Consider the following 16,430-nt stretch of genomic DNA (forward strand, 5'->3'; position numbering starts at 1 on the left):
ACGTAAAAATGAGGTCCTGACTCTCTGTGATCATTAAAAATCCCAGGGCGTTTCTCGGAAAGAGTAGGGGTGTAACCCTGGCGTCCTGGCCAAATTTCCAATTGGCCCTTCCCAATCATGGCCTCCTAATAATCCCCATCTATGAATGGGCTTCATTACTCTGCTCTCCTCCCCACTGATAGCTGATGTGTGGTGAGTGTTCTGGCGCACTATGGCTCCTGTCACATCATCCAGGTGGATGCTGCACATTGGTGGTGGTGGAGGGGAGTCCCATTACCTGTAAAGCGCTTTGAGTGGAGTGTCCAGAAAAGCGCTATATAAGTGTAAGCAATTATTATTATTATTTTTAGGTATGTTTTTTAAATTAAAGGAAAAAGGGTGGACATTATTTTTTTCCTGCTCCTGTCAATGCACAACTATTTATTATTGTACACAGGGTTCTTGTGATAATGAAAACACCGTTATGTTCCTTTCAATTTGAAGTTTGCTTATACTATCCTTCTTGGCCTGCACTTCAAAAAAAGGGAATTTAGGGAGAGGAACAACATTCAAATCCACACCAGAGTATCTTTCCATTCAATCTGAAGAGGTTTCCAAAGTCTTTTTTCTCTGAATCACTTGGCCATTAAATAGTAGGCTAAGGAACAGCAGCTACTGTATACAAAATCAAAAAGAACACACAATGGTATGTGATTTACAAAATGTAAAAACACTTATGTGAAGGATATGTATTTCTATGTTTTCTCATTTACATTCCGTACGTTTTATGGTTATAATGCATTGTCCTTGTGAGTACACAATCCCATTTGCATTATATTTACCTTGTACCTCTAAATGAAATTTCATTCATTTTCATTCATCTCAATTTTAATGTTCATGTATAGAGGGAACTTGTGAACAAACCACAGCAAATTATTTTTTAAGCTGGAAACAATTACTGTAAATACTGTATCATGTACCCATGGTGCCTTTTATGCTGTAGAATTTAGCGATTTATCCATTTGTATAACTATTTTCCAGGAATACTCTCTTAATTTTATGCAGGCTGATCAAATGTAGCATTAACAGTGCCATCTAGTGTCAATGTAAAATAACTATAAAATTGGCAAAGTGTAAAAAGTCTTGTATACAGAATACTTCAAGTGACTATCCTATAGTAGGATAAGCACCACATAACATCAGTAGTAACAGCAATCTGAAACGCACAGCTTTTCAAAAATGTGTTCAGTAGTAAAACCGCAGATAAACTAGGTTAGTAAAGTAGTAATTAAATCTTCTGTAGCTTAATACAATTACAATATTGTAACAGCAAAGTAGTAATTGTTACAATTATAGAAATAGACTTTCCGTTTCTCAAGTTAATCAAAACATAAATCAACAACATGAGGATGATTTCTAAAACTATTGGCTGATGTGTTCATCAAGCATTTACCAGCTACTTTAAGGCCTAGACAGGCTTTTAACATTTAGGGCCTTTAAGGACCATATTTGTGTTCATTTTAGAAACAAAGAAGTCAATGTTTTAAAGTTTAATAATTACAAGTTCATTATATTATTTGTAATAATCAGAATATGGATTGATAAAAGTATCAAATTATTTTTTTTGCAAAGGGTCTCCTAACTTTTCTTTGAACTCTATAGGCTTAGCTTTTTTTGCCACAACAAGAGCACAAGATAGTTATGTTGTGGAAATTTTTAACTGTATAATCTTTTAATTGCCCAGTGCCCTGAACCTTAAGTGTTTAAAAATGGCCTTTTATACTCCTTCGCAAACAATGGTGTGCTTGGCATAGTGATACTGTGCAGAAGGGCTGCAAATTAAATTAAATCAGCTATGTACAGGGAATGCTTTAAGTACTTATTCTGAAAAAAATGCACTACAATACCATATTCTGAAAGCAACTCATTTTGTTTCTGTCACCCACCCACAATGCACCACCCCTGCCCAGGTGGTGACCTCTTTCTCTTCTAAGTCATAGATAATCCCATCAATTTAATCACTGAAAGGCACAACAACATGCTCCCCAACCTCAGAGAGTCCTTTTTCTGAGCCAGTGAACCTGTCCAATGAAGAACTTCAAAGGTAGGTACAACATCAATTTCCCATTGGTGGCAGAGAAGGGACATGCAGAAGGCAGTACAGGTAACCGTCATCCATTTTCCCAACATTGGACATAAGGTTGAAGAGACTGACCCCAGCACAGCCACATCTGAACACTCAAACATCATATGAGAACAGGTGTCCGTTGCTCCCTCATTGCTCCTTGAGGGAACAGAACACACTTTGGGGTGTCTGCGAATTCCATTAGGAAGAGAATCTAAGTAGTCCCCAAGAAATGGCTCAATCTGCAATGCTGCAAATTGTTTTGTATGGATTGTGTGACACAGATCATGTACTATTCACTTCAGGAGAATTACTGAAATTCAGTTCAGGTTAATGTTTGAAAATAGCACAACAATGTCACCAATTTTCATGGTAATCTCATTTATAGGCACCTGGAAGAAAAGGTGACTGTTATGGTATTAAAGATGACCAGGAATGGTCAATATAAGCACTGCTGACAATTCAGTTAAATGGAGTTTGGAAAGTGCTGTTTATATATACTATAAAGTAGGGGTAGATGCTGCCACAAGTTATGTAATATAAAAGGCATATTAAATATTGTACATAAACAAGTACTAATAATCATCATGAATGACAAAGAGAAATGTTGGTGGATTTCCAAATTGCACAGAAAGCATAGGGAACATTCAAGTGAGTGCCACTAAATGGGGCAATAGTGCAGCCTGCTCTAAGGTCAGTAGTTTTTGGAAATATTTGACTTTAGGAAATATTAACTAAGTATTTGAAAGAAGATGGCCTTGACATGTGCACTGACTTTGTATGCAAATTGTAGTGTTTTTGCACTTTTGTAAATGTAGTACAGATAACCTAAAAGAATTTTACATAATATATAACAGTATCCGTCTTCAGGGAAGGTTCTCATATTGTAACTGTGAATGTTAAATGTACTGTACACAGGTAATACTGCAACTATATTGAGAAAACAGGAACACTTTAATTGGCAGAGGAACAAATAGCCAGTAAGAAAAGGTTCAGAGCCTAGTCCAATATGAATATGTCACTAAATTGCTTTTATTACTGGGAAATGTCATTGTGTTTTCTGAGGTCAATTCACAAGAATCAAATAACTAGTCACAATATGCCAGTAAGACTACATTCCAGAAACTTGGAGAACGTCGCAGTCCGAAGAATTTTGCAACAAAATTATTTCAAGCAAACGTTGAAGACAAGAAAAAATGCATTGCCGAAAACATTAACCCCCTGCTAATACCACACATGTGTATGTAAATTAATATAAGCACATTCAGTGAAAGAACTGAAGTTGCAGGTATGCAACAATCATGTAACACCAAAGGAGCAAGACGGAAAGTGCCTTTAGAGCAAACTCTTGTGAGCTGATGGAAATATAGTGGGTTCTGTCCAGTTTCCTGAAAGCTTTGTTGAACACAGCTGGTTGGTTGACAATTTAAAATCAGCAAGCAAAGGCTTCCAGTGGCTGTTGTCCACTGATGGATAAAAGAAGCATGAAAGGACACATTGTTAAAGTCTGACTGTTTTTTGGGTGAGTTTTGGAGAGATAGTTGGAATTTTGAATGGCAGTATGCAGCTTAGTTGTCCAGCTATTGAAAGAGAGGGTAAGTGGAAAATGTGTTAAATGTGGTTAGAGCTTGGACAGAGGTTTTGATTTTTTTTCCTTGCACTGTTATATACTGGGTGCATTTTTCCTTATGATTGTATGTGCAGGTTTTTCTGAGAGACACATATTTATGCACTCCACTGCCAGATACCACATATGGTGAAGGAAGACGCACAGGTTGTGTTCTTGGGGAGCAGAGTGTTTGGTCAGAATGCAAGGGAAATGTTTTTTTTTAATATACAGTATACTGTATATAAACATATGATTGGATCTGATCAAACAACTGATCCCTTCCATCAACAGTCCCTTTGAACCAACAGTGACTCAAACCCTGGAGGAAAAATAGCATCAAACAGCTGCAACAGAAAATAAAGGAAATAATTGAAAGCAGAATACCTGAAAAAGGAGACAACTGGCACCAGAGGAGAGGTAAAACATGAATATTAAGAGGGAGATGCCAAAGGCCAAGGAAATTTCTGCATAGATAAGAAAAAAAAGAATAAAACATACAGTAGACCTTATCTGAGTCTACCCAGGGGAATGATTATTGTCCTCCAGTTTAAAATGTGAGAACAAAATGAAAAAACTCCTTTCCACAAAGGAAAGAATGGGCACAAAAGCAAACATCCACAAAACTACCAGAATGGTAGGTAAGAAAACAAATTACAATGTTCTGAACTGATACAGAGAGGGGGTTAGGATGGAAATTGTAAAAGTCTGGAAGATAAAGTTACTGATTCTAAATGATAACTGACAAGGATGAGAGTGAATGTTTATTGAAGATTCTAATGAAAGTAAGAGAAGATCTGAGGAGGTCCCAGAGCAGAAATGACAGCCTCCAAGGTAGAACTGAGGTAGGCCAAGCAAGAATCGACTACCCTCAACAAACTGCAGTCCAGAGTATCCAGTGAACAGTGAAGTGAAAGAAGGACACAGATAGTCTTCATCTAGGCTGTTCGCAGAAGACCTCTGAAGCAGTAGACTCTCTTTGTAGAACCCATTCTGGAGGCCAGCCAGAGAAAAGAAAAAAAGAAGTTGCAACATTGAAGAAATAGATTCTCCAACGAAAAGAAGTTGAACGACCACTGTTTTACATCTATGATCTTACTGTAAAATAGTGGGGAGCAATAAAAAAATAGCTATCCTCTAAAGAGCTCAGACCACAGAACTGCTTTCATGCCATGATCAAAGGAAATCCCTGAGGACTTCAGAAAAAGAGTTATTGATGCTTATGAGTCTAGAAAAAGTTGCAAAACCATTTCTTAAGGTTTGGAGCTCCCCTACTCTGCTGTTAGACATAATAGCCATGGTAGTATATCAAGGAGAACCACTGCCCTCCAAAAAGAACATGGCTGCCCATCATAAGTTCACCAAAGAACACAAGGCTTCTAGAACAATGTCTTCTGAACACTAAACTTTTTTGCTAAAATTCCTTGGCCTCAATATAAAAAGTCATTTTTTGGCAAAAAACAAACACTAATAATAGAGGAACCTCATCTCAGCCATCAAATATGGTGCTGGAAGTGTGATGGCTTTGGGATGCTTTGCTCCTTTTGGTCTGGACATCTTGTCATCATTAACACAGCCATGAACTGAACATTGTATCTGATGATTCTAGAGGGAAACTTCAGGCCACATATCCATGACCTTAAGCTGAAATGAAAGTGTAGCAAGACAATGATCTTAAACAGGTGAGCAGATCTACAAAAGAAAGGCTGCAGAAGAAGCAATATAATATCCCAAGCTCTACAACGGCCTAGTTAAGTACAATAGCCTAGTTAAGTCTGAATCTAAACCCCATCAAATTGTTGTGGCAAGGCATGATGTGTGCTGTCAATGCAAGGTAGCCCTCAAATGTCACAGTTCTGTAAGAAGGAAAGGGCCAAAACACCTCAAAACCAACATGAGAGACTGATTGGTTTAGTTGCAATTATTGCTGCTCAAGGGGATGCCACCAGGTACTCAAGGTGTCACTGGATTAAGTACTAATTACATTTTAGATTTCAATATGTAAAATATGTGAAAATCGTAAATTGTCTACAAACTTTTTCTCACCAGTGTAAATAGCTGAATTATGCATCTTAAATTGGTTAACGCACCACTACTACAGAATATGTATGGATAAACCTTTAGAAAACTGGGAAAAGGTATCACAGATATGTATAGTGTAACTACTGTATAATTATATTTATAGTATAATTATACTATTATTTCTACACTTATCAATAACATCATTGAACAAATTAGAGAAATAGTCTTTTTATATACAGCACACTCTTACTTGTGTCCATAGTAATACACACATTACATATTTTATTTGAAATTTTAATTTATATATATTCTTCCCATGTACATAATCACAGCTAAATAACAAAGCCTTTCACTCTACTAATGATGCTAAAGGATGACTTACTTTTAACAAAAAAATCTTTTAACAAAGGTGGAAAAATGTAAAGTAAGCAACTTTTGATATACTACTAACATACTGTATGCCAATGTAAGCATGCACATTTTTCTAATCAATTACTGGTGCCTTACAGATCGTCAGTTGCCCAATCACTACAACTTGTAATTTGAATTTATTTATTTTTCTTAAAAAACTAACATGATTTGACTTACTGTACTATCAGAAGAAAGCTTTAAGAAGTTCAACACATTGGGATAAATATACTTCTAAAATGTCATGGTCTTGTCAGGTGGATCACTCACAATCAGCACACTGAGGTGAGTGAATGATTAACAGATTCAGTTAAAAACTGTACAAAACATAGATTTGGTTGCTGACCAATGCCTTGCTGTTGGTAACATTGACCCACTGAACAAATACTGTATATAATCTGTTCAAATTTTTAATCTTCTGGCTGAAATGGTTATTGCTTTCTCTCAGTGGAATACAAGCTACAAAATAAAGTTTATAAATGTCTTTGGACTAAAGGAACTTGACTTCCATAAAAACAGTGTTGTACTGACACTAAATCATTATTAGTAACATAAAAAGCTACACAAATATATTATATATAATTATTTGAATACGTGCTGCCAGCTGGTAGCACCTTTTAAAATAATAGCAGAGACATTAATTATAGTCTAATGGTGTCTTGTACTGAAATGATTACAATAAAAGGACAGGACTTTTAAGTGTGCCTCTTCAGTCGCTTCTAATACTAAACACAGTTATGATGCTGTATTTGGCTGTATTGAGACAAAAGTAAAAAATAATAGTCATGCTTTGCAGTTATTTTTATAGAAGAAGATCTTCTTCTTCTTCACATTTTCCCACTTACTGTATGCGGGGTCTGCTTGTTTGCACTGATTTTTCCACTTACGAGAAGACGTACGAGAAGATATACAATATATTATAGGATTCACCTTATGTACAATATATTATCATATTCAACTACAGAATTTAGCCGTGGTGAGTTAGATTTAGTATGAACTTTTGTGTTCATCCATCCATCCATTTTCTAACAGCTTCATCCAACTCAGGGTTGCAATTAAGCTGGATTCTATATAGGCAAGCAACAGACGCAAAGCAGGATATTTCCTGGACAGGATGCCGATGCATCACAGTACTGTATTCATATACTGTATGCTTTATTATCTTTCTTCAGAACCTCCTTTCATATTAAAAGTACCTACTGTATACCTGAATATATATTCAATTGAAATAATCACAGTATTTACAGCAAACTATTACAACAATATTTAACAGCTACTATGCTTACTGTAATTATGAACATTTGATTTACAGCGACTACACAGCCAAAACAATCTTACTACTGCAGCAGAAGAAGTGTCAAATTATAACCCATCCATTTTCTAACCACTTTATCCAATACAGGTTGCAGGGGAGCCAGACCCTATATCGGCAAGTTGCATGCACAAGGTAGGGTACACCCTGGACAGAATGCAAGTCCATCACAAACATGTATACACTCGTACCAGGACCAATTTTCCCAGAATAACCTACCAGAATTTAGTACCAGTTTTTGGATTGTGGGAGAAAACTGGTACACCTAGAGGAAACCCATGCACACATGAGGAAAACATACAAACTCCACACAGATAGCACCCTAGGTTTGGAATTTAACGCAGGGTCCCAGCACTGTGAGACAGAGGTGCTTACCAATGCACAACCACCCCAGTAATTATACACCAGAAATGCATTACAATCCGCCATTAAGCATTCATAAATGAGGAGGAGGATGACCACCATTAAACTCTAAATCATAGAGTAATTCTCCATGGCATCACTTCCAGAAAAACTGAAAATACCATATGAAGCCTTTCTGTCTTGCTATCTGCATAGTTTACATATACTGTATGAGAACATTTGTTACTATGATTACTTCCTATCTGTTTCATAATGTCACATCTTTTCTTTATATAAAAAAGTTTCCACCATTTCACTATAGGTATCCAGATCTGTTGCTCTTATAGGGACTACTTCAGGTGAAGGGAAAATTCCCCGGTTCCAAGTGACTAAGTGGCCTGCTTGGTCAGCCTTTTAAATCCTTACCTTCAAACCATGGTGCTGGCTGATATCCTGTTTACCATAGCTCCATAGCGCAGATCTTCCATAAAGGGTGTTTTTTTAAGAAATACTCCAAAGAAAAAAAAACTTTTTCTTATTTTTTCCACAATCATCAGTATAAACTGATGGTGTGTTGGAGAAAAGCCAACTCTTTACAAAAAGAAGAGAGAGGAAAAAAATAGCACAGAAAAACAAAACAACAAGGCATCAATCCTGGTCCACTAGTATCCTGCACTTGGTGATAATTGATCATGTTGCTGGATTTTAGTCAACAGCAAGGACCACTCTGCTACCTGTCTTCACCTGCTAGGCCTCATGTTTCATATAGTCCACATCTTGTTTCCATTTCTGTTTACTCTTCCCTCCCATTTCTTGTCCTCATTGTGTTCAATGAAATATTCTCATTTTTCAATCCAGTTGTTTAGTGTTTGACCCCCCCACCCACCTATTATTCCAAATTCACAATCCAGTGAGTTTAAGGATTCTGTACTTCCCCCTCTCTCTTTCACTAAATTTAATTTCTGTTCTTTCTTCTGTCTGTCTTCATAGGTGCCTGACCGTGGCCACTGTGCTGGTACTGTAGTGATTTCTTCCTCACTTTAGGCAGTGGTCCTGGAGACCTCTATCACTCTCAGGCCTAGAAATGTTTTCTCTTGTCCCATTATCTTTGGGAAAAGCATCCACTTTCCCTCTGGGGTCCTCCTTCACACTCTTGTTCCCATCACTAGTCTCAAGCAGTTTCTTTTTCATTTTTAGATAATAAAAGGGTGCCAAGTACCACCATTTTCAGACAGTTGTTTATTTGTTGCTTCAATCTAATTGATCATTCCAGGGGAAGGGGCCTCCTGTTCTCAGCATCCAGCCACAGTGGACTCCTAGGATCTCTCATCCAAACCCAATATTTCTCCTTGAAGTTTTATTTTCAAATTCCCTCTTGCATTGTTACCATCAGCCAAACAAGTGCTCTATTCCCAGGACCGCAATTACTGCCCACATTCTCCACCATATGAGGATATTTATGGTAGCAAGCATCTTTTAAGTAGACGGGACTTGGAAAACAAATACAAAGAGACAACAATCCAAAACACTACAAAAATAGTCCTTTTATTTAAAGTGCAGTAAGAATACAAAATAAAACCATAGCTCTTTTCGAGCTCTAAATGTAATCCTTCATTAGCCCTCTCTATGAATATGGCTGGACAACTAAGTTTCTGAATGATAAAAAAACTCACAATGTCTACTGGCCAGTCTGTCACTTCCATTCTCACTTCCTTCATCAGGTGGATTTCAGATCCATAATATAAGTTCTGTTTTTTTTTTCTAGACACCAGAAGCTACTGGACAATACATCTCTGAACTTCCTGTATTTTTTCACTTGTCAACAAAACAATTGTTTTCACAGAGGAAGCCAGATCGTTCCCCAATATCTTCCATCTTGTCTGCAGCTACTGCTTTCTTACACCCTTGACTTGACAATGAAATGAAAAAGAATTTTAGTGCTCTCCCCTGATAATCAAAGCTTCGTATATCTACTCACAACCAACTTTGCCCCTTTTAAAATTCTTTAGTGTGAAAACTGTAAATGAAGTGTTCAAACACAAAACTGTATTCTAATACATTTACAGTTTTACATATTTTCCAGGTGGTGTGGAAGCCTTGACCTTAATCACTTGTAAATACTTTAAACTGCATTTAAATTTAAAATTAAATAGAACTTACATATAAAAATATACTTTCTAAAGGGATAGTCAAGCTACTTAAAAAAATAGATATCCAGCTGAAAAAAAAAAGTTAAGTGAGTGGAATTTAATTTTGATTTTATTGATACTTCTGTCCGAATCTCTTCTGTGGTTCAGTGGTTATGCATTTTCTTTAATTGTAGTTTATCATATATTTAACTGATTATATTATGAGTGATTCACATTTCTCTTTTAAATAGAGGATAGTGCTTTGATGCCCTCTTGTGGTAAATTCCATTTATCCTAAAATAAAATATTTTTTCTGTACCTGTAATTAAACTGATTACAAACATTTTCTATAAAATGAGTGCTCTGCATATCCACAGTTTATAATTTCAATAATGACCAGTTCCTTGCCACCAGGGAATGGCATGAAAACAAGAACACCTAAAAGTAAATGATTTTTTTAAGTTACAAATGTTTTACAAACCCTAGTCCTTCCCTACTGTAAATAGCCACAATTATATTAACACTGTAAGTATGCTAAGAGTAAGAACTAATATCTTTGTGAGGCCATATTTTTTTCAAGATACCCCTACATTTATAGCTGTTCATGTTCAAGAACACACTCACGAAATCACAATTTAAGGAGTAAAGAGAAACAAAATATGACAGAGAGAAAGGAGGCTTAGCTCTCCTCAAAGATTCCAGTGTACTTTAAACAATATGAGGTCAAATTTGAAACATAAATAAATGTCAATCTTGTGCATCTTACAACAAGTGCATAATTGTATTCTACCAAACGAAGTGTAGAGCACTTAATTCTAACATTCACCTCTGCCTGTAATCATTACCAGATAACACAGAGCTGTTCAAAGTTTACACTTTAAGCCTTTGGCATTAAGTTCCGTACGATTTCTCCTGAACACAATAAGCAAGAACATATTTTCCTCATTCTTAACTTACCAACTTTCCAAATGATAGTGTGATAAAGATTACTCAAATCCTACTCATCTGATGTGCAAAAATAATTAAAGCAGCTATCATAGGCTTACTACTTCTGTATGTTTTGCACTGTACAATATCCAAGTTGTAAACTAAAACCACGTGGGAGGAATATATTGCTACAATGGTCTGGATAATAATTAACTAGGATTCATGAAAGGATATTGTTCTGCACTAAAATGGCATTACATTTCCCATGGTGTATACTAGGTTTCCACAGTTCCCACCAGTGGAACTACCAATATACATTTTCTGCATCAATTAATATAATGTACAGTTTTGAGAAACCTTTTGTGAGCCCCAAAGATAAATATGGAAATGTTATAGTTTTACTTCTTGAATCGAACCCTTTATGTAAATATCTTGCAGAGTTTATAGTGACCAATTCCATTTTTATTTAAATAAAATGATGCATGAATCCAATAATGAGTAATGTTGGTCCAAAAAATGTAAGCACAATCCTAGTTTCATTGGTTCAATTATGGGAATAATTACAATTAAGTGTTTAAATAATTGGGTAGATCCTGGAAGGCCCCACCTTATATAAAGATCAGAAATGTTGTGAGATTTGTGTTCACCAAACAGGTGTGTAGAAACATGTTATGCCACAAACTAAGGAAATCTATAAGAACTTTTAAAAAGATTTATTGATGCTCATCAGTTAAAAAAATCACTTCTAAGCATTTGGGATTTCACCAATTCAAATTAAGGCAATCTTAAAAAAATGAGCAGTGTCAAGACTTTGTTGTCCTACCACAATCTCTCTAAGAGCTGTCAGGACAACCATCAAGGAAGTTACAAAGAACCACAGAATAAAATCCAGGGAACTATAGGCCTTTCTTGCCATGGCTAATGTGATTGTCCATGACTGAAGTATCGTAAAAGACTGAACACAAAATGGTATTCATGGAAGGATAGAAAGGAGAAAATCAAAGTCAAAGGCAGAACTCTTTGGCCTCAATGAGAAATGTTATGTTTGGTGAAAACCAAACACTGCTTTCAAACAGAAGAATCCTGATGGTAGAAGTGTGATGGTTTGGGGATCCTTTGCTACCTGGGGACCTGGATCAGAAAGAAGAAGATTCTGAAATGTATAATTGAATGTATCATTCAAGAGGAGAATGTCAGGCCATTTGTCTATGACCTGAAGCTAAACCAAAAGTGTTTTTTTGCAGAAAGACAAATATGCAAAATGTCCGAGTAGATCTACAAAAGAATGGATACAGAAGAAGAAATGCTGCATTTTACAATGCAATGGCCTAAACCCCATTGAAATATTGTGGCAACACCAAAAGCAAACCTCAAATGTCAACAGAGCTGAAGGAGTTTCACTTAGAAGAACTGGGCCAAAATTCCTCAAAACTGACATGAAACTGATCAATGTTTAGTTGCATTCATTGTGGGTGCCATCAGTTGCTGAATCAAAATGTTCACATACGGTACTTTGTCACAGTTGGATATTGAATATTGTATCATTTGACGATAAATAAATATTAAAAAACTTTCATGTTTTGTGTCATTTGTTTCATCAGGTTAACTTGATCTATTATTAGGATCTTAAATTAAGATCTTAAATAGGATCTTAAATTAAGATCTTAAATAGGATCTTAAATTAATACATTTTAGGTTTCAAGTACTGTCTGTGAAATATTTGAAAATCCTTAAGGGTTCAATAAATGTGTTTGTACTGTATGCAGTTCTTTAGTGCCTGGGAAACACCCATATGTTTTTGGCAAGTGGAAACCAGGTTATCTCACTAACATTTCATGTCTTGCATGATGTTTTCAGTCTACACTTTACTCCAGGAGTCTTTGCTGCGACTCACACGTCTCTGGACTCATGAAGGTTTCTGTGTGGCACAGTGGTGCAGTGGTTAGCACTGCTTCCTCACTGTGTTGGGGTCCTGGGTTAAATTCCTGGTGTGCTATCTGCATGGAGTTTCTCTGCTCGTTGGCTTCTGGGAAAAATGGCCTTAGTTTGAGTGTGTGCATTTTTGTGTTTGTGTCTGTGTGTGCCCTGCGATGCAGCACATTTTGCCATGCACTGCCGCAATACACTCTGGCTCACCTGCAACCCTGTATTGAATAAAGTTTAGATGATAGATGAATATCAAAAGATACGTTGCTTGTTCAGATTGCTTCCCGGTACACTGCTGCATTCAGGCAAATATCAGGATTGGATATGTTTATTCCTCCTTATCTTTTAGACAGAGATATCTCCTGTTAACCACAGTTACTTTTACTGATTGATGATTCATCTTTGACACTATTTTGCAAAAAAAGAATACTAAGATGGTACTACTGCTGCTAAAAAATGATAGTGCAAGGTTAGCTAACCTCTGGCCCCTTCCTTGGCATCAATAAGCTTTTCTGTTTTGTTAAATTTTCCATAGCCTGTATCCATGGTGCTATGACACAGACAATTAGATCATGGAGTCTGTTAAAAATGTGTTTTCTATTCTTAACATTCTTGTAGTCCTTTTTTATGTCTTTTAAAAGTGGGTTTTTCTTTGGGGTGGGAGTGGGGCGTTGTCACGATTATAGTCCCTCCTCCTTAAGGGTGATCCAGCCCTTTCACTTCAGACTTAATTCTGTGCACCTGACCCCTTTTCTCAGCCCACCTTAAAAGCCAGGCGCTGACATTCATCCAGGCTCTGCATCTGGTTTCCTCACTGTGCGAGTCCGGGACCTGGAAGCGCCTGGTCCCGTTAAGGTTTTAACCCCTGTTCCTGTTCCTGTTCCTGTTCCTGTTCCTGTTCCTGTTCCTGTTCCTTGTCTGCCGGTTCCGACCCGATTCGTGTTTTTAATTCCTTGTTTGGATGGATCACCTGGCTATGGACTTTCTTGCGTTTTTGGATTCCCTCTATGGATTACTTTTGGATTGTTTGCCTCGGCCACACCTCCCCCGTGCACCAGCGCACTTTGGACATGCCCCCCTGTTTTCAGCCCCGTATTCCTGCATGACTTTTTCCTAGTGTTTCCCCACTTCTTCGGATTGTGTCATCCGCATAGGGTCCGGAAAGAACTGTTCGTTACAGGCGTGTGTTTTGTTTTGTTCTCAAAAAAGGATGGGCAACATTTTACTGGACCAATATTCACAGCTTTGTCAGTTTCTGGGTTCCAATGCACAATACTTATCAATGGAATATGCCAGAGCCATTATTTATATACACAGCATGAAGAAAGATGAGTGAACCAGAGATGTGCCACATAACCAAATAAAAAAATGAAAATGTCAGATATAGTGCAACAACTATCATTTAAAATGTTAAAACTGATTATGGTTTTGTAAAACCAAAACAACTTACAATAACAAGTTGACCATCAAAAGAGAATACTTAGCTGGTTACAAAGTTCTGTATTGTTTAACAAAGTGTTAGTTGTTTGGCCACTCTCGTTCCACATCAGAAACGTTTTTCTCTTGAATTTCAGTTCAGTTCTAAAATACATTCCAAAATGTAGCTTTTCAGCAACTTTTTGGTATTGTATATTTAGCGCTTGTTATTAGCCAGCACTGTTATAGGGGAAATACTCCTCATCTATAAACCTAAGCCAGAACTTCCTTATGGATTCCCCTGGTTTAACTAAATAATAATGCAAAATGAACTTTACAGCACTAAGAGCAATCTAGAATAGTAGGTTTGTAAATGTCATTTTTAATAACAAAAATACACAAACATATATATATATACTTTAACTATTCCAAAATGTAGAGATCTGAAGGATCCAAAACCAAAATGCTGTGAACTGAATCATTACTTTATTCCTCAAGGGAAGTATTGCACAAACTACAGAAACCATTCTATCCCTGAGGCTCCGCAGGGAGTAACAAGAACAGCACAGCAAGTCATTCAGAACTAATTACATTAGTTTTAACATTTCCATGAGCCCAATTATCTCATGTGCTGCTTTGGTATTCCCACTAGAAAACAAGTTTTGCTTCAATTCTACTAAACATATGGTAATATGCTGTGTTTCCATATAATAAAGAGAAATACTTTTTTACTTTTTAATCCATGACTATACAGTTTTATCATCTTCACATGTAAAAATCTATAATGTATAATGTAGACATATTAAAAATATAATAGAATATTAGAATTCCAAATATATTCATGCACTATGTACTGTATAAGAAGTTATTAATCAGACATGATGCACATATTATTATTTCAGCTCATAAGAAGACAAAGACCTTAATCCAAAAAGTCTGTAAAGCTCATGATCAAACTTACTCATAGTAATTGACTGAGGGAATTGTGATTCCTTCATTAATTTACCCAAATATAAACCTTTTTTTTTTCAGATTTTAGGGTGGTACAATTTGCCTGCAGTTTATTTTTTAATACAAGTGAAAAAAAAATCTGAAGTTGATTTGGTTGTTGATATATTTATCACCAGACCTAAACAATGTTGAACTGTTTGCTAGTACTGTAACGGTGTGTTGTTACAATTGAGTGATAAAAAAGCATATTTATTTGTAGTTATCCAAAATGAACAAGAGATCACAGTATACTTTTGTGTTCAAGAAGGAGAACCTGTGCACTGAACAGCATAGGAATCGTCCAACTGGAAGGCAGTTTGAGGTGGACCAGCAGCATATAAGAAGATGGAGAGGGATGAAGGAAGAGTTCTCACGTGAGAAGGAAGCAAGAAACCTCTTTAGAGGAAGAAAACATGGAGTTTATTTGAACATTAGTTGCATTTTGTCTTCTTTTTGTTTCTGTTTTGACTCCCCTCCATTTTCATTTATTTATAACAAAGAGATCTTTTTTTTATTTCAACCATTGCTATTCAGAAAGGTAACTTGTGCTTTGTAAAGTTCTTTTCAATTTCTGCAGTCCACATTCCTGGGTGCGGCATTTATTCCAGTAAATACAGTGTTACTGCATGTGCCTTAGGTCTCCAGCAATTTTTGTGTGGCTGTTCGATCATTTATCATGCCATTCTAACACAGACAGAGGAAGTCTCTCAGACCTTCTTAGACACGTACTGTAATCTATGTACTGTACATTCAGTAGTTTTGTCTAAAGCCCCCATTTAAACCTTTTAAAATATAACAGTAAAATAAAACATTAAATTAAAGCATAAAGCACTCCAAAAACACTATGTAGGCAATACACAACTGTTTGCATGATTCCCTTTTGTTAAACAACATATTCTAATTTGAACATTACATAATTCCAATATTTGTTTTGTAACTGTAAATGATTTTGTCCTGGGAGAGGTTGGTTCACTGAAAACTGTAGTTTTTAGAGCACTCTAAAAGCAAACTATGGTGTATGTTATTAATGGAGTCAAATTAACATTTTGTATTTGCAATTTTAAGATTTGAATTTATGTACAATTTTCTTGCAATTTTGTGTGCTGTGTATATTATTTGTGCCACAATCATTAAATTAAGAGGGAGACTAAATAATCATTAGAAGTACCTCTTTTTCAGCCCACAAAAACAATTTCATGCTACATGGGGTCTTTCTGACCTATATTAGCAAGCTTCTTTTTTATATAG

At 36.2% G+C, this 16,430-nt stretch overlaps 1 protein-coding gene across 5 annotated transcripts in view; it reads right to left on the reverse strand.

Moving 5' to 3' along the window:
* The window catches only part of slc2a9l2 (solute carrier family 2 member 9, like 2), a 328,902-nt gene that overhangs the window by 292,980 nt on the left and 19,492 nt on the right, over positions 1-16,430 (reverse strand). For 2 of the 5 annotated variants that reach the window (XM_015344752.2, XM_069190344.1), the window contains exon 1: positions 10,881-11,009. The exons of 1 other annotated variant lie outside the window; for it this stretch is intronic. The gene's annotated coding sequence lies outside the window, so the exon portion shown is untranslated. Of the gene's footprint in view, positions 1-6,320; positions 6,393-8,220; positions 8,386-10,880; positions 11,010-16,430 lie in introns of those variants that run through there. 2 more of the 5 variants (XM_015344753.2, XM_015344754.2) reach the window with 2 other exon arrangements.

Source organism: Lepisosteus oculatus, chromosome 1, assembly GCF_040954835.1.
Source record: "Lepisosteus oculatus isolate fLepOcu1 chromosome 1, fLepOcu1.hap2, whole genome shotgun sequence".
Classification (NCBI taxonomy): Eukaryota; Metazoa; Chordata; class Actinopteri; order Semionotiformes; family Lepisosteidae; genus Lepisosteus; species Lepisosteus oculatus.